The sequence below is a fragment of the Sus scrofa genome, chromosome X, assembly GCF_000003025.6.
Source record: "Sus scrofa isolate TJ Tabasco breed Duroc chromosome X, Sscrofa11.1, whole genome shotgun sequence".
Classification (NCBI taxonomy): Eukaryota; Metazoa; Chordata; class Mammalia; order Artiodactyla; family Suidae; genus Sus; species Sus scrofa.
Window position 1 is genome coordinate 44098472 of NC_010461.5, and position 23863 is coordinate 44122334.

At 39.6% G+C, this 23863-nt stretch overlaps 1 protein-coding gene across 1 annotated transcript in view; it reads right to left on the reverse strand.

Moving 5' to 3' along the window:
- DGKK (diacylglycerol kinase kappa) overlaps positions 1-23863 on the reverse strand; it is a 178971-nt gene that overhangs the window by 97300 nt on the left and 57808 nt on the right. The gene's annotated exons all lie outside the window — the stretch shown is intronic.

The window sequence follows — 23863 nt, forward strand, 5'->3', positions numbered from 1 at the left end:
TCTTGGCCTTGGCTCTCTTTGAGAAGTCAGCAAAAGGAGGTGATGAGTAGGAAGTTCAGTGATATCCAAGTCCTCTGGCCAGGCAAAAATGGAGGAGGCAGGGCTCTCACTCTGGGCTAAGGAATGCTTGTCAGTCTTTAGATACCTCCTGGAGATACACATTACCCTTCTTAGGCTTACTGCTGCCAGATGAGAAGAGCATTGCATTGCTAGGACAACAGTTGCATTTCAGAGGCTTCTGGCCCAATCATTCTTTTCAGAATATCATGCTATGCCTACAGCAGTTTCCTGGTTAGTTCATTTAATTCATTCGAAGTTTATTAAATATTTACTGAATAACTACTATGTGATTGGAACTTTTCAAGGCACTGGGGTATAGTGAAGAACAAGACAAGGTCGCTGCCCTCATGGAATGGCATTCTGTTTTGGGTTCTCTTTCATGATATTGAATTTGACATTTACTATTACTCCGCCTGTAATTGCTGCATTGGTTTATCACAGCCTAACTCTAATGATTGTAGGGCAGGCACAACATATACCAGCAACAAGTTTGGGGCTTAAGAGGAGAAGGGGAAGGGTGGGCACCAAAACCTCCCAAATTTGTTCTGGTTGTGCATTCCACAGGACACTTGCACCTTTTCTATAATTCCTGTAAATGTCTGATCTCTTCCTTCTTTGCCTTTCTCTAGAATATAGACATGGGTGTACAAATTCAGCCTTTTATTCTTGATGTTATAATTGCTTGGGTGTGTAAAGGCATAAGAATTTAAAATGAAATATATATTCTCCCTGACACTAGATGATCATGGTCCATTAGAAAGGAGAGAGTGAGAAAATACTGTTGAGAGATGTGGAAAATTTAGTATTCAACCTTGATCAGTTTATAGGAATTAGTCATATAAAACATAGCCTGTACATGGTACTCTCTAATCCTTCCTTCCCACTATGACATGCTATTTATGTGCTAAGCTCCTATTGGATTAACCAGAAAGCTTCTGGAAGAAAAGCTATTTTGATGAGCTAAAGGCTCACCTGGGATGAGATCACTTAGTGACTGCATTATTTTTTTGCATACTGAAACCTTGGAAAAGTTCCAAGATCAGAGTAGAGTGGAAATTCCAAAGAAGTGACATAGTCTTGGCTTTGGCACACTGAGCAAACAGCACTTTTTTTACTTCTCAAGCTACTAGATTATAACTCTACAAGTACCTTCCTTCCAACCTCCTTCTCTCTTCTAATAATTGCTAAGAGCTACTCTGTGTCATTTATAAAGGCACTAGATACAGAGATGAATGATCCATAGTTCTTGCCATCAAGGAGCTCATAGTCTACTGTAGGAGACAACTTCCTAAAAGATGATTCTAGTATAGAGTGACAAGTGAGCTCTTCCACAATGTTCAAGATTCTATGGGACAAATGGAAGAAATGAAGAACTCTGCCTGGGTAGAATATTGAATTTCATGGTCCAATTACCTACAGAATGTAAAAATATATAAAATGGACATTGTTTTGGTTCAGCAGTGGAGATGTGCATCCTATTGTATAAGGAAACTTTGATGCATACAACCCTGGATGAGTATGTGTTGCCTGCTGAATTGTTTCCTTGTCAAAATATGTTCAAGTATTTGGTACCTGTGAATGTACTGTTGTGTGAAAATAGGATGTTTATATATGTTATCAATTTAAGATGTGGTTATAATGGATTAGAGTAGGCCCTAACTAATCCAGTGACTGGTGTCCTTATAAGAAAAGGGAAATTTGGACACAGACACAAGAAAGAACATCATGTGATGATAGAGGCAGAGATTGGAATGGTGTGTCTACAAAACAAGGAATGCCAACAAGTGCCTGAAATCACCAGAAGCCAAGTAGAGGCAAAAGATTCTCTTCTACAGCCTTCGTGGTCCTGCTGATACATTGATTTTGAACTTCTAGACCTCAGAACTGTGAGGGAATAAGCTTCTTAATTCGCCTAGTTTGTAGGTTTGCTATGGTAGTCATGAGAAACTAACACAGTATGTCTTTACAGTCCTTTCTAGTAGTTGACAGATTAAAAATCAACTTTGAAGATAGATGAAGAACTGTGGTATATACAAACATTGATTTCTGAAAGCTAAGGAAGGCAGTCTGACCTAAGGCTTTCAGTGATGGCTGTTGGGGTCTGTGTTTGATTTTTTTATGTTCTCTACAACACTTAGGTTAATACATTCATGCAGAGACCATTGCTCTAATAGGATTCTTTAACTATTCTAGGGCAGCTAAGGCTGTTTTCTTCACATCCTGGATCCCTTTCAGCATAATCCAGAACACAGACAGGTGCATTAATTCTTTATCTATTCATTAAAGGAGATCCTATCAGTTCAGGTGTTTTGTAAATTCTAAAGTACTATCCAAATGTGAGGATTTAATATTAAGAATTTGTGAAGTGTGTAAAATCATCAGATGAAACATCCCATAAAGCACAAAATCTTCTAAAGATACATTTCCTTAAAAGAATCTTGTTTGGAAAACTTATGGTCTCCGGAGGAGACAGTTTGGGGGGTGGGGGGATGTGCTTGGGCTGTGAGATGGAAATACTGTGAAATCAGATTGTTATGATCATTATACAACTACAGATGTGATAAATTCATTTGAAAAATAAAAAAAATTAAAAAAAGAATCTTGTTTGGGATGGTTTATGTGATGAAAGGCTGTGTTCAGATAAAACAAAATTAATGGTTTGTGTTATAGCTTGAACTCAACTTCTTTTTATATCATGGTTTTGGTTACTATAGAATGTTAGGAGAGAGGACAAGATGGCGGAGGAGTAGGGGGACACGCTCGCCCTCTCCCACAAACACAACAAAAAAAGCACATCTACAGAAGAAATGACTCGCACAGAACAACAACCAATCGCTGGCAGAGGAACCTAATCTCCAATAACGGCAAGAAATTCGTGACATTATTGGGCAGAACGGGAGAAAAGAGGAGAGTGAGAGAAGGTGAATCCGAGCGGGACGGGCGCTCCCGAAAGGGAACTGCGGAGGGGAAAGGGATCCCGCACCCTGGAAAGTCACCTACCGGGCGAAAGATCAAACGAACCGGAGGAATCTCCAGATGCAGAGAAGAGTGTAGCAGTAAGTTGGAGTACGGAAAAACGATCAAGAACCCAACGGACCATCTGAACTACGGGCACAGTCACCAAAAATTGAGACGCCTGGGTGGGGGCTGGGCACCGAATCCTCGGCTCCAGAGGTTAGTCCCCGGGAAAGGGCCGGGGGACGCCTGGGTGGGGGCTGGGCACCGAGACCTCAGCTCTGAAGGTTGGTCCCCGAGAGGGGGCCGGGGACGCCTGGGTTGGGGCTGGGCACCGAGACCTCGCCTCCGAAGGTTAGTCCCCAAGAAAGGGCCGGGGGACGCCTGGGGGGGGGCTGGGCACCGAGACCTCGGCTCCAGAGATTAGTCCCCGGGCTAGGGGGCGGGGAAGAGCGGAAACTGCTTGGGAGGTCTCTAAACCATTTGACGGGGCAGAGACTGCCTGGGAGACTAGAAAACAAAGCTGTCGCAGAGGAAGGGAGCAATACTCTAGGGGCGGGGAAGGGGAAAGCCGCCTCAGAGGGAACCTGGGAGAAGAGCCTGGTCTGCGCCAGTGCTGGGGAGGGGAGAGAAGAAGGGGTGGGTCCCCATAGAATACCCCCCACGCCACAACAAGCTTACAGGCCCGCTAGCTAGCAGAAAGCTGTGCTTCCCAGTGCATTCCCTCCCCCCACCCCCACCACCCCTACGCTCTCGCCGAACCTGGGGCTGCCTGCCATCCAGGAGGGCTGGCCTCAACAATTGCCTGAAGCCTACCACCGCAGGGGCTCTCCCTGCACAGGCCTGCTTGCCCTTTGGAGGGGCTACACTTCCACAGAGCAGCACCAAACACCACCAGCCCCCTAAAAAAGGCCTGCAGCCCAGAAAAGCTAGAACAAGCCTAGCCAGGCCGTGAATAGATCGACCTAATTCTCTGACGGTTTTTCTGAGACGGGCTCCCCCGGGGAGGAGCCTCTTGAGTCTCCAAGGGCCTTGCTACACGCCCAAGACCCTAGGGGGTGCTAAGACCTAGTGGACCAGCTGCATAGGACTGCCAGCTCCAGGCAGGACCCCCTGCAGCCCAGAAAAGCTGCAACAAGCCTGGCCGAATCGGGAAAAGATCTCAGACGGTCTTTCGGAGTCGGGCTGTCCTGGGGAGGAGCCTCTTGAGTCTCCAAGGGCCCTGCTACCCGCCCAAGACCCCAAGGGGTGCTGAGACCTAGTGGACCAGCTGCATAGGACTGCCAGCTCCAGGCAGGACCCCCTGCAGCCCAGAAAAGCTGCAACAAGCCTGGCGGAATCGGGAAAAGATCTCAGACGGTCTTTCTGAGTCGGGCTGTCCTGGGGAGGAGCCTCTTGAGCCTCCAAGGGCCCTGCTACCCGCCCAAGACCCCAGGGGGTGCTGAGACCTAGTGGACCAGCTGCATAGGACTGCCAGCTCCAGGCAGGACCCCCTGCAGCCCAGAAAAGCTGCAACAAGCCTGGCCGACTTGGGAAAAGATCTCAGACGGTCTTTCTGAGTCGGGCTGTTCTGGGGAGGAGCCTCTTGAGTCTCCAAAGGCCCTGCTACCCGCCCAAGACCCCAAGGGGTGCTGAGACCTAGTGGACCAGCTGCATAGGACTGCCAGCTCCAGGCAGGACCCCCTGCAGCCCAGAAAAGCTGCAACAAGCCTGGCGGAATCGGGAAAAGATCTCAGACGGTCTTTCTGAGTCGGGCTGCCCTGGGGAGGAACCTCTTGAGTCTCCAAGGGCCCTGCTACCCGCCCAAGACCCCAGGGGGTGCTGAGAACCAAGTGAAATCTGCTACCATCGTGGGGTGGACCTCCCAGTCCTGTCTGCCCTCAGGAAGTCCTCCTTTGCTTCAAAGAAACACTGTTAGTCCCATCAACACTCCAGAAAAGCCACACTGCCTCAAAAAAAGATTGACCAACAACGACAGCCCTCAGGAAATATTCCAGGGCAGTGACAAGGCAAACACTACCCGATAACAGAGAGTACAACTCCCTCAGGAGAAAGAAGACAACAAGCAAGATGAAGAAGCTGAGAAACCACCCCCAGTCAAACCAACAGGAGAACTCACCTAAAACAGTCAACAATGAAACTGATCTCTGCAGTCTGACAGACCTGGAGTTCAAAAGAGAAATAGTGAAAATACTGAAGGAATTAAGAGAAGATATGAACAGCAATGCAGATACCCTCAGAAAGGAGCTAGAAAATATAAGGAGGAGCCAAGAAAAACTAGAACATTCATTTGCAGAGATGCAAACTGAACTAGGGGCAGTAAAAACCAGAATGAATAATGCAGAAGAACGAATCAGTGATATGGAAGATAGAATAATGGAAATCACTCAATCTGGTCAACAGACAGAAAACCGAATCAAAAAACTGGAAAGCAATATAAGAGACCTATGGGATAATATAAAACGGGCCAATCTACGCATAATAGGAATTCCAGAAGGAGTAGAAAAAGATAAAGGAATGGAAAATATATTTGAAGAAATTATCGCTGGAAACTTCCCAAATCTAAAGGATACTGGATTCAAGATACAAGAAGCACAGAGGGCCCCAAACAAACTGAACCCAAACAGACCCACACCAAGACACATCATAATAAAAATGGCAAAAGTTAGTGATAAAGAGAGGATCCTAAAGGCAGCAAGAGAAAAACAGAATGTTACCTACAAGGGAACCCCCATAAGAATATCAGCTGATTTCTCTACAGAAACACTACAGGCCAGGAGGGAATGGCAAGAGATATTTAAAGTGCTCAAAGGAAAAAATATGCAACCTAGAATACTTTATCCAGCAAGAATATCATTTAAAATAGAAGGGGAAATAAAAATTTTTCCCAACAAACAAAAACTTAAAGAATACAGCAACACAAAACCCAGGTTAAAGGAAATATTGAAAGGGCTTCTCTAAACCAAAAAGAAAGGAAGGAAAGGGAAGAAAAAAGAAAAGAAAAAAAAAAAAAAAGAAGAAGAAGAAGAAGAGGAAGAACTAGGACTGAGGAAGATACAATCAGAGAGCAGTCACTCAAATAAGCCAGCATACAGATTTAATCATGAACATGCTTCAAACAAAATAAAATTAAAAAGAAAAAAATAAAAGAGTCATCAAAACCATAAAATGTGGGCAAGGGATGTTAGGAGGTAAATAATCCTTTTTGTTTGTATGTATGTCTCTCTTCTTAATTTTAATATAATAATGAAGTGTTTGAACTTACAGGACCATCAGGCTAAAACACACAATTATGGGAAGGGGTTAGCATACTTAAAAAACAGGGCAACCACAAGCCAAAACCAAATATTGCATTTGCAAAAAATGAAAAAAAAAATACACTCAAGCAGATAATAACAGGAGACCATCCAACCAAAAAAAAAAAAAAAAGAAGAATGGAGAACCATAGAATCAACTGGAACACGAGGATCAAATGGCAATAAATAATCATCTATCAATTATCACCTTAAATGTCAATGGACTGAATGCCCCAATCAAAAGACACAGAATGGCTGAGTGGATAAAACGGCAAAAACCTTCAATATGCTGCCTACAAGAAACTCACCTTAGGACAAAAGATACATATAGATTGAAAGTGAAAGGCTGGGGAAAAGTATTTCATGCCAATAGACATGACAGAAAAGCAGGAGTTGCAACGCTCATATCAGACAAAATAGACTTTAAAACAAAAGACATAAAGAAAGACAAAGAAGGACACTATTTAATGATTAAGGGATCCATCCAAGGAGAGGATGTTACTATCATCAACATATATGCCCCAAACATAGGAGCACCCAGATACATACAACAAATATTAACAGACATAAAGGGAGATATTGATGAGAATACAATCATAGTAGGAGACCTAAATACCCCCCTCACATCAATGGACAGATCCTCTAGACAGAAAACCAATAAAGCAACAGAGATCCTAAAGGAAACAATAGAAAAGTTAGACTTAATTGATATCTTCAGGACACTACATCCAAAAAAATCAGAATACACATTCTTCTCAAATGCTCATGGAACATTCTCAAGAATCGACCACATATTGGGACATAAAGCGAATCTCAATAAATTTAGGAGCATAGAAATTATCTCAAGTATCTTCTCTGACCACAATGCCATGAAATTAGAAATCAACCATGGGAAAAGGAAAGAGAAAAAACCTACTCCATGGAGACTAAACAACATGCTACTAAAAAACCAATGGGTCAATGAGGAAATCAAGAAGGAAATTAAAAACTATCTTGAAACAAATGATAATGAAGACATAACCTCTCAAAATCTATGGGATGCTGCGAAAGCAGTGCTCAGAGGGAAATTTATAGCAATCCAGGCCTTTCTCAAAAAAGAAGAAAGATCCCAAATTGACAACTTAACCCTCCACCTAAATGAATTAGAAAAAGAAGAACAAAGAAGTCCTAAAGTCAGCAGAAGGAAGGAAATTGTAAAGATCAAAGAAGAAATCAATAAAATAGAGACTCAAAAAACAATAGAGAAAATTAATAAAACCAAGAGCTGGTTCTTTGAAAAGGTGAACAAAATTGATAAACCCCTGGCCAGACTCACTAAAAAGAGGAGAGAAAGAACCCAAATCACCAAAATTATAAATGAAAAAGGAGAAATCACAACGGATACAGCAGAAATACAAAAAACCATAAGAGAATACTATGAACAACTATATGGCAATAAGTTTGACAATCTGGAAGAAATGGACAATTTTCTAGAATCTTACAGCCTGCCAAAACTGAATCAAGCAGAAACAGACCAACTGAACAGACCAATCACTAGAAATGAAATTGAAGAGGTCATAAAATCACTCCCTACAAATAAAAGCCCAGGACCAGATGGCTTCACAGGTGAATTCTATCAAACATATAAAGAGGAATTGGTGCCCATCCTCCTTAAACTCTTTCAAAAGGTTGAAGAAGAAGGAATACTCCCAAAGACATTCTATGAGGCCACCATCACCCTCATTCCAAAACCAGGCAGAGATACCACCAAAAAAGAAAACTATCGCCCAATATCATTGATGAATATAGATGCAAAACTTCTCAACAAAATCTTAGCCAACCGAATCCAACAACATATCAAAAAAATTATACACCATGACCAGGTTGGGTTCATCCCAGGTTCACAAGGATGGTTCAACATACGCAAATCAATCAACATCATACACCACATTAACAAAAAAAAAGTCAAAAATCATATGATCATCTCAATAGATGCAGAAAAAGCATTTGACAAAGTTCAACATCCATTCATGATCAAGACCCTCGCCAAAGTGGGTATAGAGGGAACATTCCTGAATATAATCAAAGCCATTTATGATAAACCCACAGCAAATATAATCCTCAATGGGGAAAAACTGAAAGCCTTCTCACTCAAATCTGGAACAAGACAGGGATGCCCACTCTCACCACTGCTCTTCAACATAGTTTTGGAAGTCTTAGCCACAGCAATTAGACAAACAAAAGAAATCAAAGGCATCCATATAGGAAGAGAAGAGATCAAACTGTCACTGTATGCAGATGACATGATTCTATACCTAGAAAACCCTAAGGACTCAACCCCAAAACTCCTTGAACTGATTAATAAATTCAGCAAAGTGGCAGGATATAAGATTAACATTCAGAAGTCAGTTGCATTTCTGTATACCAGCAATGAAGCATTAGAAAAGGAATACAAAAATACGATACCTTTTAAAATTGTACCTCACAAAATCAAATACCTCGGAATACACCTAACCAAAGAGGTAAAGGACCTATATGCCGAGAACTATAAAACCTTAATCAAAGAAATCAAAGAAGATGTAAAAAAATGGAAAGATATTCCATGTTCCTGGATTGGAAAAATCAATATTGTGAAAATGGCCATCCTACCCAAAGCAATCTACAGATTCAATGCAATCCCTATCAAATTACCCATGACATTTTTCACAGAACTAGAACAAACAATCCAAACATTTATATGGAACAACAAAAGACCCAGAATCGCCAAAGCAATCCTGAGAAACAAAAACCAAGCAGGAGGCATAACTCTCCCAGACTTCAAGAAATACTACAAAGCCACAGTCATCAAAACAGTGTGGTACTGGTATCAAAACAGACAGACAGACCAATGGAACAGAATAGAGAATCTGGAAATTAACCCTGACACCTATGGTCAATTAATCTTTGACAAGGGAGGCAAGAACATCAAATGGGAAAAGGAAAGTCTATTCAGCAAGCATTGCTGGGAAACCTGGACAGCTGTATGCAAAGCAATGAAACTAGAACACACCCTCACACCATGCACAAAAATAAACTCCAAATGGCTGAAAGACTTAAATATACGACAGGACACCATCAAACTCCTAGAAGAAAACATAGGCAAAACACTCTCTGACATCAACATCATGAATATTTTCTCAGGTCAGTCTCCCAAAGCAATAGAAACTAGAGCAAAAATAAACCCATGGGACCTCATCAAACTGAAAAGCTTTTGCACAGCAAAGGAAACCCAAAAGAAAACAAAAAGACAACTTACAGAATGGGAGAAAATAGTTTCAAATGATGCAACTGACAAGGGCTTAATCTCTAGAATATACAAGCAACTTATACAACTCAACAGCAAAAAAACCAATCAATCAATGGAAAAATGGGCAAAAGACCTGAATAGACATTTCTCCAAAGAAGATATACAGATGGCCAACAAACACATGAAAAAATGCTCAACATCGCTGATTATAAGAGAAATGCAAATCAAAACTACCATGAGATACCACCTCACACCAGTCAGAATGGCCATCATTAATAAATCCACAAATAACAAGTGCTGGAGGGGCTGTGGAGAAAAGGGAACCCTCCTGCACTGTTGGTGGGAATGTAAACTGGTACAGCCACTATGGAGAACAGTTTGGAGATACCTTAGAAATCTATACATAGAACTTCCATATGACCCTGCAATCCCACTCTTGGGCATCTATCCGGACAAAGCTCTACTTAAAAGAGACACATGCACCCGCATGTTCATTGCAGCACTATTCACAATAGCCAGGACATGGAAACAATCCAAATGTCCATCGACAGAGGATTGGATTCGGAAGATGTGGTATATATACACGATGGAATACTACTCAGCCATTAAAAAGGATGACATCATGCCATTTGCAGCAACATGGATGGAACTAGAGAATCTCATACTGAGTGAAATGAGCCAGAAAGACAAAGACAAATACCATATGACATCACTTATAACTGGAATCTAATATCCAGCACAAATGAACATCTCCTCAGAAAAGAAAATCAATCATGGACTTGGAGAAGAGACTTGTGGTTGCCTGATGGGAGGGGGAGGGAGTGGGAGGGATCGGGAGCTTGGGCTTATCAGTCACAACGTAGAATAGATTTACAAGGAGATCCCGCTGAATAGCATTGAGAACTATGTCTAGATACTCATGTTGCAACAGAAGAAATGGTGGGGGGAAAAACTGTAATTGTAATGTATACATGTAAGGATAACCTGACCCCCTTGCTGTACAGTGGGAAAATAAAATAAAATTTAATAAAAAAAAAAAAAAAAAAAAAAAAAAAAAAAAAAAAAAGAATGTTAGGTCCTCCCAGGTTGGCTATTGGTAGGGTGACCACATTATCCAAATCAGGACACTATGAACAGTGAAAGGGGAACTATTAGTACATAATTATGCTTGGACAATAAATGTAAGCTCTGTTCTTCTTGAGCAAAGCACTAGCCGTGGAGATGCTATGCATGAGCTAGAGAGTCTTTTAGCCAACTTGAATCTATTGGTTGATCTATACAGCCTAGTTGTCTGGCTTAGTACTACTTAGTTGCCTATCAAACTACTCCATAAAAACAAGGGGTAGAGAATAGAGGAGGGGAAAAAAGATAATAAATTAGGCAGAATTTAAGATTTCCTTCCAAAAGCATGGATTAGGAGTTAGGTGATCTAAGATCCCAATTCTGCCACAATAAATTATGCAATTGCAGGTAAGGCAACTGAACTCCTCTGAGGTTCAATTTTCTCACCTACTTAATGAAATCTTAGAATCATAAGCTTTTCAACTTAAAAGGAATGCTGAAATTCACATAGCCTACCCAGCAGAAAACTAATTTGCCTTTTTTAAAAGTAAATTTAAAAAATTGAGGTATATTTGAGAATTAAAAATGGTATGTATTTAATTTAATGATTTGATATACATATATATTGTAAAATAATCACCACATTCAAACTAATTCACATATCTATCACCTCAGAGAGTTACCACTTTTTTCCTTCTTTGTGTGTATGTGTGTGTGTTAAGCATACTTAAGATCTTCCCTCCTAGCAAATTCTAGTATAAAATAAATGATTGTTTAAAAAATGGTCAGAAGATCTGAATAGATATTTCTCCAGACAGTCAGATGGACAAAAAACACATGAAAAGATGCTCAACATCACTAATTATTACAGAAATGCAAATCAAAACTACATTGAGGTATCACCTCACACAGGTCAGAATGACCATCATCAAAAAATCTACAAACAATAAATGTTGGAGAGAGTGTGAGAAAAGGGAACCCTCCTACATTGTTGGTGGGAATGTAAGCTGGTGCAATCACTATGGATAACAATATGAAGGTTCCTTAAAAAGCTATATATAGAACTATCAGATGATCCAGCAATCCCACTCCTCGGCATCTATCTGGAAAAAACCATAATTCGAAAAGATACACGCACCCCAACGTTCATTGCAGCACTATTTACAATAGCCAAGACATGAAAGCAACCTAAGTGTTCATCAACAGAAGAATGGATAAAGAAGATGTGGTGCATGCATACAATGGAATACTGCTCGGCCATAAAAATAATGAAATAATGCCATTTGCAGCAACATGCATAGACATAGAAATTATCATACTAAGTGAAATAAGTCAAAGACATATATGAGATCACATATATGTGGAATCTGATAAAAATTATACCAAGTAACTTATTCACAAAACAGATTCAAAGATTTCCAAACCAAACTTGCATTTACCAAAATGGGAAATGTTGGGGGGAGGGATAAAGTGGGATAATTGACATATCCACACTACTGTATATGGAATGGATGAGTAACAAGAACCTACTGTATAGCACAGGGAAATCTACCCATACTCTGTGGTGACCTATATGGGAAAATAATCTGAAAAGGAATGGATATACATCTATGTATAGCTAATTCAATTTGCTATACACTTGAAACTGACACAACAATGTAAGTCAACTATACTCCAATAAAATTAACAAAACAATACAAAATGATTGTTACTTATGGTCACATTATTGTACATTAGATCTCCAGAACATATTCCTCCTGCATAACTGAAACTTTGTATCTCTTAACTAATATCTCCTCATTTCCCAATTTCCTCAGCACTTGGTAACCAGCATTCTATTCTCTGCTACTATGAGTTCAACTATTTTAGATTCCACATATAAATGAGAACATGCAGTATTGTCTTTCCATGTCTGGCGTATTTAATTCAGTAAAATGTCCTTGAGGTCCATTCACATTGTTGCAACTGGCAAGACTTCCTACTTTTTTAAGGCTGACTAATATTCATATATATATATATTTTCTTTATTCATTATATATTTTCTAATATTCATATATATATATTTTCTTTATTCATTAATCCACTAAGGGACCCTTAGGTTGTTTCCATATCTTGTCTATTGTGAATAGTGCTGAAACAAACATGGGAGTGAAGATATTACTTTGATATCCTGATATCATTTCCTTTCTATATATACTCAGAAGCAAGATGCTGGAACATAAGGCAGTTACATTTTTAATATTTTGAGAAACCTCAATACTAATTTCTATAATGGCTGGGCCAATTTATACTACCACCAGAAGTGCACAAACTTTCTCATTTCTCCACATTCTTGCCAGCACTCGTTATCTTTTTTCTTTTTTAAAACTGATATATAGTTGACTTATGATATTGTGCTAATTTCAGGTATATAGCAAAGTGATTTGGTTATATATATATTTTTTTTCAGATTATTTTCCATACTTAATTTCTAATTTGGGGGACTTTAAGTTCTTTTTCTTGCCCAAATGCTCTAGTTAGGGTTTCTAGTACTGTGTTGAAAACAAGTGGTGAACTGGCAGCCCCAGGCACCTCAGAGGTCTGCAAAGAAGAGGGTGCTGCAACCAAACACCACCTTTTGTTGCTCTCACTCCCCTGGGAATGCACCCACCCTGCTGCTGCCACTGCCAAACGCTCTGGGCACCACCTACACCTTCATGATCACTGTTACTTCCTAGGGCCATGCAACTAAGGGCAGCCTGCACCACCTTCCATGGTACCTTGCCACTGTCAAGGGACCAGCAATTAGGCACTAGCTACTAGCCCTGCCCATTGCCTCCATTTCCATGGAAGCATGTAAAATACCCTAAAAATAAAAAGTAAGCCCAAACAAAATACCCAGGGGCACTCATGCACATGAACAGGCCTCCAAGACAGAATAAGAAAAATATAAGCAAAATGAAAAAGCTCAGGAGAATTCACATGAAGGAGCAAACAATGAAACAGACCTCTGCATTCTAATAGACACCGAGTTCAAAAAGGAGATAGTGAAAATACTGAAGGAATTAAGAGCAGATATGAATAGTCATGCAGATTACTTTAGAGAGGAACTAGAAAATATAAGGAGGATCCAAGAAAATTAGAAAATTCACTTGCAGAGACACAAGCTGAGTTAAAGGCAGTGAAGAGCAGAATGAATACTGCAAAGGAATGGATTAGTGACTTGGAAGATAGAATAATGGAAATCACCCAATCAGGACAGCAGACAGAAAACCAAATGAAAAAACATGAAAGCAATATAAGAGATCTATGGGATAATATAAAGTGGGCCAATCTATGCATAATAGGGATTCCAGAAGGAGAAGAAAAAGAAAAGAAATTGAAAATATATTTGAAGAAACTATAGTTGAAAACTCTCCAAATCTAAAGGAAATAGATATCAAGATACAGGAAGCACAGAGAGCCCTCAACAAGTTGAACCCAAACAGGCCCACACCAAGACATATTATAATAAAAATGACAAAAGTTAAAGATAAAGAGAGGATTCTAAAGGCAGCAAGAGAAACACAGACTTAATTATAAGGGAACCCCCACAAGGCTATCAGAAACACTACAAGCCAGAAGAGAGTAGCAAGATATATTCAAAGTTCTAAAAGGGAAAAATGTGCAGACTGGAATACTCTACCTAGCAAGAATATCATTTAAATTAGAAGGAGAAATAAAGATTTTCTTCAACAAACTAAAACTAAAAGATTACATCAATACTAAGCTCATTCTAAAAGAAATGCTGAAAGGGCTCCTCTAAATAAAAAATAAGTAAGAAGAAATAGAATGGAGGAAATTATGATTGGAAAGCAATCACTTAAATAAGCCAGTATACAGATCTAAAAGGGAAAAAAAACTATTGTAAAAGTGACAATAAACACAAGAAATAGCAAAAGGACAAACACAAAGATGTTAAAAAAGGCACTTCAAAATCATAAAATGTGGGGAAGGAAAGTAAGAAAATCTAGACTCTTTAAGAATGTGTTTGAGCCTATATTCCTATAAGGCTAAAGCAAGCAGATACAGGAAGGGGTTAACATACTTGAAAAACAGGGCAACCACAAATCGAAACCAAATATTACATTCACAAAAACTAAAAAGAAGAGGACAACAGCATAAAATGAAAGGAATCATCCAACCAAAAAAAGAAAGGAACAAAGGAGAAACATAGAATCAACTGGAAAACAAGGTTTAAAATGGCAATAAAATTGACAGAACACTGTAAACCAGCTATAATGGAAAAAATAAAAATCATTATACATAAAAAACCAAAACATTACAACCAGAAAAAATGGCAGTAAATACATATCTATCAATAATTACCTTAAATGTCAATGGACTAAATGCTCCAATCAAAAGACACAGAGTGGCAGACTGCATAAAAAAGCAAAAACCTACAATCTGCTGTCTACAAGAGACTCATCTTAGGGCAAAGGACACATATAGATTGAAAGTGAGGGGATGAAAAAAGATATTTCATGTGAATGGAAAAGACAGGAAAGCGGGAGCTGCAATCCTCAAATCAGACAAAATAGACTTTAAAACAAAGGCCAAAAAGAAAGACAAAGAAGGACAGTATTTAATGATAAAAAGATCCATTCAAGAAGAGGATATTACAACCATCAATATATAAGCCCTGAATATAGGAGCACCCAGATACATACAACAAATACTAAGAGACATAAAAGGAGAAATTAGTGGGAATACAATAATAGTAGGAAACTTTAACACCCCAGTTACATCAATGGACAGATACTCTAGACAGAAAATCAATAAGGCAACAGAAATCCTAAATGACACAATAGAAAAGTTAGACTTCATTGACATTTTCAGGACATTACATCCAAGAGATCAGAATATATATTCTTTTCAAGTGCACATGGAACATTCTCAATGATTGACCACATACTGGGGAACAAAACTAACCTCAACAAATTTAAGAGTATAGAAATTATTTCAAGTATCTTCTCTGACCACAATGGCATGAAACTAGAAATCAGGAAAGGAAATGAGAAAAAACTGACTACATGGAGACTAAACAACATGCTACTAAAAACCAGTGGGTCAATGAGGAAATCAGAAGGGAAATTAAAAAAACACCTTGGTGTTCCCGTCATGGCTCAGTGGAAACAAGTCTGACTAGCATCCATGAGGACTCAGGTTCAATCCCTGGCTTCACTCAGTGCGTTAAGGATCTGGCATTGCTATGACCTGTGGTGTAGGTTGCAGATGAGGTTTGGATCCTGCGTTGCTGTGGCTGTGCTGTAGGCCAGTGGCTACAGCTCCGATTTGACCCCTTGCCGGGAAACCTCCATATGCTGCGGGTGTGGCCCTAAAAAGACAAACAGAAAAAAAAAACCTTGAGACAAATGATAATGAAAACACAACCATTCAAAATCTATGGGATCCTGCAAAAGCAGTGTTTAGAGGGAAATTCATAGAGATACAGGCCTTCCTCAAAAAAAAGAAGAAAAATCTCAAATCAACAGCTTAACACACCACCTCGAAGAATTAGAAAAACAAAACCTGAAGTCAGCAGACGGAAGGAAATCATAAAGATCAGAGAGGAAATCAATAAAATAGAGATTTGAAAAGAGCGGTGAGAGTAGACATTCTTGCCTTGTACTAAATCTTAGAAGGCAAGTTTTCAGTTTTCCCCCATTGATTATGATGTTATCTATGAGATTTTCATATATGGCCTTTATTGTGTTGAGGTAAGGTCCTTATATACCTATTTTGTTGAAAGGCTCGATAATGAATGGGGATTGAACTTTGTCAAATGCTTTTTTTGCATCTATTGAGATTATCATGTGTTTTTATTTCTTTCATTTTGTTAAGATATTGTTTATGTATATTGAAACATTGTTGCTTCCTCTGGGATAAATCCCTCTTGGTTATGGTGTATAATCCTTTTAATATGCTATTGAATTCAGTTTGCTAGTATTTCATTAAGGATTTTTGCATCTATGTTCATTAAGGATACTAGTCTGTAGCTTTCTTTCTTTTAGTTATCTTTGCCTGGTTTTGGTAGCAGAGTGATACTGGCTTCATAAAATGAGTTTGGAAGTGTTCCCTTGACTTCTATTTTTTGGAAGAGTTTAAAAAGGGACTAGTATTATTTCTTCATTGAATATTTGGTAGAATTCACTCTAAAACCATAAGATCCTGGGCTCTTCTTTGTTGGAAGATTTTTTCATTGCTGATTCAACCTCCCTAGTTGTTATTGGTCTATTGTGGTTTTCTATTTTTTTCTGAGTTATAGTAGTATGTATGTATGTTTCTAGGGATTTATCTGTTTCTAGGTTATTTAGTTTATTTATAATAATTCCCTTATGACCCTCTTTGTTTCTGAGGCATATTGTATAATGTCTTCTCTTTCACTTATGATTTTATTTGAATCTTTTCTAAGAGTTTGTCAATCTTGTTCACATTTTATATAATTATCTTTAGTTTTGTTGACTTTTTAAATTTTTCCCCTATTTTATTTAGTTCTGCTCTGATCTTCATCATTTCCTTTTTCTGCTAACTTTTGGGCTTATTTTGTTGTTTTTTCAGTTTCTTGATGTGTAAAGTTAAGTAAGTTAAGTTGTTTAATATCTTTTTTATTTGTTTTTAAGGGCCATACCTGTGGCATATGAAGGTTTTCAGGCTAGGAGCTGAATCAGAGCTGCAGCTGCTGGACCACACCACAGCCACAGCAACATGAGATCCAAGCCGCATCTGTTATAACTGCTTTTGCTGCATTTCTATGTTTTGTTAGGTTGTGTTTTCATTCTTGTTTTTTTCAAGATGCTTCTTAGGGCCATACCCGTGGCATATGGATGTTCCCAGACAGGGGTTAAACCAGAGCTGTAGCTGCCAGCCTACACCACAGCCACAGCAATGTTGGATCTGAGAGCCGAGTCTGTGACCTATGCCAGGGCTCATAGCAACACCGGATCCTCAACCCACTGAGTGAGGCCAGGGATTGAACCTGAGCCCTCATGAATACTAGTTGGGTTCATTATTGTTGAGCCACAATGGGAACTCCTCAAGATACTTTTAAAATTCCCCTTGTATTTCCTCTTTGACCTAATGGTTGTTCAGAGTGTACTATTTAGTTTCCATGTATTTGTGAATATTTTTATTTTCTTGCTGTTATTGATTTATATTTCATTCTGTCAGAAGAGATATTTGGAATGATTTCCATTTTCTTAAATTTATTATAACTTGTTTTGTGACCTAGCATGTTATCTTTCCTGGAGGATGTTCTATGTGCCTTTGAGAAGAATATGTCTTCTGCTGTTGGATGGAAATTTCTGTATATGTCAGGTCAATATTGTTCTTCAAGTCAATTGTTTCTGTATTGATTTTCTGCCTGCATGCTCTATCCATTATTTTAAGTGGGGTACTGAAACCCCTATTGCTGTCAATTCCTGCCTTCAAATCTGCCATTGTTTGTTTCATATAGTTAGGTACTCTGATGTTGGGTGCATATATATTTATAATTGTTATATTTTCCTGTTGAATTGACCCTATTATCACTGTATAATGTCTCTTGTTTCTGGAGGAAGTTTTAGACCTAGAAAAGCCCAGGATCTGATGGTTTTACGAGTGAATTCTACCAAATATTCAATGAAGAAATAATACTAGTCCCTTTTTAAGCTCTTCCAAAAAATAGAAGTCAAGGGAACACTTCCAAACTCATTTTACGAAGTCAGTATCACTCTGCTACCAAAACCAGGCAAAGATAACCAAAAGAAAAGAAAGCTACAGACTAGTATCCTTAATGAACATAGATGCAAAAATCCTCAATGTTTTTCTGATGTAAGCATAGTCACTCCCGTTTTTTTTTTTTTTTTTTTTTTTTTTTTTTTTTTTGGTTACCATTTGCATCCAATATCTTTTTCTATCCCTTCACTTTCAGACTATGATGTCTTTAATTCTAAAGTGAGTGTTTTGTAGAAAGAGTATTGCTGATCTGTTTTTAGCAATACAGCCACTCTATGCATTTTGATTGATGAGTTTAATCATTTACATTTAAGGTAATTATTGATAAGTGAGGGTTTAGTATTGCCATTTTGATCAATGCTTTCTGTATGTCTTGCCATTATTTTGATCCTCTCTTCCTCTGTTGCTGTCTTTTTTTGTTATGTGATTTTTTTAATAGTGATCTGCTTTGGTTTTCTTTCCTATATCATTCATGTACCTATTATAGATGTTTTGGTGTGTGTGTGTGTATGCATGTGTGTGGTTTGCTCGAGGCCTGCATAAAATATCTTGTAGTTATAACCTTCTATTTTAAGTTCTCAACAACTTAAATTCTATAGCATATAAAAATACTTCTACTCCTCCCACCACCACTTATACTTTATGTTCTTGTGGTCAGAGTTTATACTATATATATATATATATATATATAGTATCCATTAATGAAGTTCTCTACTAACTTTTTTTTTTGTCTTTTGTTGTTGTTGTTGTTGTTGCTATTTCTTGGGCCGCTCCCACGGCATATGGAGGTTCCCAGGCCAGGGGTTGAATCGGAGCTGTAGCCACCGGCCTACGCCAGAGCCACAGCAACGCAGGATCTGAGCCGCGTCTGCAACCTACACCACAGCTCACGGCAACGCCGGATCGTTAACCCACTGAGCAAGGGCAAGGACCGAACCCGCAATCTCATGGTTCCTAGTCGGATTCGTTAACCACTGTGCCACGACAGGAACTCCTCTACTAACTTTTATATTAGAGATAAAAGTAATTCATGCACTATTATCATTAATGAAACACTTTAGGCAGATGAAAGGTTTGAGCCTGGGAGACTTAAAGTAAGAACAAAAAGGAGAAAATTGGAAATAAGGAGCTGCTTAGAAGACTAGATTATAAGGTTGGCTCTTTCTAATGAATTTTAATGGTACCAATGACTATGAGAACAGGAACCAGGAGTTCCTGTTGTGGTGCAGTGGAAATGAATCCAACTAGGAACCAGGAAGTTGTGGGTTCGATCCCTGGTCTTGCTCAGTGGGGTAAGGATCTGGTGTTGCTGTGAGCTGTGGTGTAGGTTGCAGACGTGGCTTGGATCTGGTGTTGCTGTGGCTCTGGTGTAGGCTGGCAGCTACAGCTCTGATTAGACCCCTAGCCTGGGACCCTCCATATGCTGCAGGTGCATCCCTAAAAAGACAAGAGAGAGAGAGAGAGAGAGAGAGAGAGCGAGCGCACGCGAGAGAGAACAGGAATCAACCTTAAAATTCATCTAGACTCCAGATTCTAGATTCTAGATTCTAAAGCATCATTAGATCAAGTCAAGTAGCCCTTATTTAAATGCTTTCAAAGGTGGAGAACTAAATTTATTGCAAAAGAGTACATTCAAAGGTCCTAAAGCTCTAAATTATAGAAAGCTCCCCCCAAGTCTTTGGCATACTAGAAGAACTTTCTAACATTCAATATGAGCCTTAAGAATGTCATCAGCTGTCTCTTGAGGTAGAAAGCTCCCTGTCACTGGAAGTAATTAAAGCAAATGATTTAAATAATTGTTTCTGAAAATGTTGTATAGAAAATCAATTTTTCATAGTGATATCAGCAAGATAGCAGACTAGAAGTTCCCAATGCTTTCCCCCTCCCTCACAAAAAGAACAAATAAACAAATACATTCCAACTAGAATAGCTCTGAGATAGTTCCAGAATACAACAAAGAAGCTGAAGAAACTCTGTGGAGCACAGAGACATGATAGTCACATAGAAAAGTACAGTAAGCAGTTTAACTTTAATGCCCCATGCCCCAATCTGGAAGAACTTGGGGCCAAGAAGAATCCCCTTGGCCTGACCCCCAAAAGGGAAAGGGGGAGCATAAGGACTCTAGCACTCCTCATCAAGGCTGTGGACACAAGCAGCTTTCACCATAGAGGTTCCTTGAATTCTTTATTGATGTTGAATCCAGCTGATGGAGCTACCTGGAGCCCATGCTGCTGTGCCCACCCCAAGAAAGAGCTACTACAGCACTGTCTCTCCACCTCAATCCCAAAGAAGTTACCACTAGTGCACAATAGTGGGGAAGTGCTGCCTCATGCCTCCATTCCCCAAAGCTAGCACCACTGAATCCTGCACACCCCCCGCCAGAGCCACAACCCCCCTCTCCTGCAACTATGTACATACCCTGCACCCCCGCTCTATGGCTTCTCAGCACATACTCAGGCCTCATGCACTAAGGCTACCATCATGATGAATAGACCTGCCCACCAGTTCCAGGTACCAAAGTTGTTCTAGATGCCCCTGAGCTCCAACTCTGGTATCATGGCCATTCTGCAGGTGCCCACACCCCAGGTACCAACACCATTGCCACCACAAATACATCTGTACCCCTGATCCTGGCACCATTGCTACTACATGTGTGTCTGTGTGCTGGACCCAGCTGAAAAGGATCCTCTTAGCAATGACTTCCTCTTGTGGAGGAAAAGGACAACAGTAGGACCAAGCAATCTTCACTGCCAAGGAACTCAATAGCCCTTACCTTCACTGTGGAAATCCACAGCTCTGGTCACTGAGGTCCCCTGCAGCCTATGCCAATGCTGACCTCAGCTGATAGAACGCTACAAGTACTATGTCTCTGAAGGTGCTGCATGCTTGGGAGCTGGTGCTCTTACACCTACCTATAGCTAAAAATCTTTACCCCTAAAGACAGTTTATAAAGGCTTGAAGAGATTACTGCTCCCTCAAATATGCAGACATCAACACAAGGCTATCACAAACACACACACAAAAATCAAGGAAACATGACACCACCAAAGATTATAGTAATTTTCTAGTAACTGGCCTCAAAGAAATAGAGATTTATGAATTTCCTGGAAATGAATTCAAAATAATTGTTTTAAGGAAGCTCAGTAAGCTGCAAGAGAACACAGGTGGACAACTCAATGAAAACAGGAAAACAATACATGAACAAAATGACAAGTTTCAATAAAAAGACAGAATTCATAAAGAAGAACAAAAGAGAAATCTGGAGCTGAAGACAATGAATGAAATGAAAAATACAAAAGGGAATTTCAACAGCAGACTTGATCAAGCTGAAGAAAGAAACTGTAAACAGGTCATTTGAAATTGTCTAGTCAGAGAAGAAAAAAAAACGAAAAAGTGTGAAGGAAAGCAAACCTATATACACATTACAGGAGACCCAGAGGGAGGAGAGAGAGAGAAAAAAGGGGGAAGAAAGCTATTTAAAGAAATAATGGTTAAAAACTTCCCAAATCTTGAGAGGGAAATGGTCATACAGATTCATGAAGCTCAAAAATCTCGAAACAGTGGGAAGGATCGGGAGCTTGGGGTTATCAGATACAACTTAGAATAGATTTACAAGGAGATCCTGCTGAGTAGCATTGATAACTATGTCTAGATACTCATATTGCAACAGAACAAAGGGTGGGGAAAAATGTGTACATGTAAGAGTAACTTGATCCCTATGCTGTAGCTGTACAGTGGGAAAAAAAAAAAATCTTGAAACAATATCAACCCAAAGATTATATGGAGACACACTATAATCAGATTGTTAAAAGTCAAGGCCAAAGAGAGAATTTTGAAAGCATCAAGAGAAAATCATTCAAAGAGATACATGCCCCCATATGTTCATAGCAGCACTATTCACAATATCCAAGACATGGAGACAACCTAAATATCCATCAACAGATGAATGGATTAAGATGTGGTACATATGTACAATGGAATACTACTAAGCCAGAAAAAGAACTAAATAATGCCATTTGCAGCAACATGGATGCAAATAGAGATTCTCATACTAAGTAAAGGAAGTCAGAAAGAGAAAGACAAATATATCACTTATATGCAGAATCTAAAATATGGCACAAATGAGCTTATTTACAAAAGAGAAACAGAACCATAGACATGGAGAACAGACTTATGATTGCCAAGGGGGGAGGGGGAAGGGAGGGGGATGGACTGGGAGTTTGCAGTTAGTAGATACAAACTATTACATTTAGAATGGATGGGCAATGGGGTCCTGCTGTATAGCACAGAGAACTATACCCAGTCTCTTGGGTTAGAACATGATGAAAGATAATATAAGAAAGGGAATGTGTGTGTGTGTGTGTGTGTGTGTGTATAAATAAATGACTGGGTCACTTTGCTATACAGCAGAAATTGGTACAACATTGTAAATCAACTACACTTTTAAAAAAAATTGGAGTTCCCATTGTGGTGCAGTGGTTAACGAATCTGACTAGGAACCATGAGGTTGCAGGTTTGATCTCTGGCCTTGCTCAGTGGGTTAAGGATCCAGCGTTGCCGTGAGCCGTGGTGTAGGTCACAGACGCGGCTCAGATCCCGCGTTGCTGTGGCTCTGGCGTAGGCCGGCGGCTACAACTCCGATTAGACCCCTAACCTGGGAACCTCCATATGCCGTGGGAGCAGCCCTCGAAAAGGCAAAAAAAAGACCAAAAAAAATTTTTTTTGATTATAAAAACAATAAAGAAGAAAATCAGCTCATCACATATAAGTGAACCCCCCGGAGACTATAAGCAGTTTTTTCAACAGAAACCTTACAGGCCAGGAAAGAGTGAGATGATGTGATCCAAGTACTGAAAGGAAAAACATTACATCTGAGAATACTATACCTGGCAAAGTTATCCTTTAAAATGAAAGACAGGAGTTCCCGTTGTGGCGCAGTGGTTAACGAATCTGACTAGGAACCATGAGGTTGCGGGTTCGGTTCCTGCCCTTGCTCAGTGGGTTAAGGATCCGGCGTTGCAGTGAGCTGTGGTGTAGGTTGCAGACGCGGCTCAGATCCCGCGTTGCTGTGGCTCTGGCATAGGCCGGTGGCTACAGCTCCGATTCAACCCCTAGCCTGGGAATCTCCATATGCCGCGGGAGCGGCCCAAGAAATAGCAACAACAACAACAACAAAAAGACAAAAAGACAAAAGACAAAAAAAAAAATAGAAAAATAAATAAATAAATAAAATGAAAGACAGATAAAGTCTTTCCAAGGCAAACAAAAACTAAGGGAGTTTGTCACCACTAGACTTGCCTTACAAGAAACCCTTAAGGGAGTTCTTCAAATTGAAAGAAAAACATGCTAAACAGCAACATGAAATTATATGAAAGCATAAATCTCATGGGTAAAGGTAAATATATCGACATATACAGATCAATGAAATTCTTCTCCACTCTTTATCCTGGCATTGATAATCCTCCACAATTAGGCCCAACCCACCTCTTCA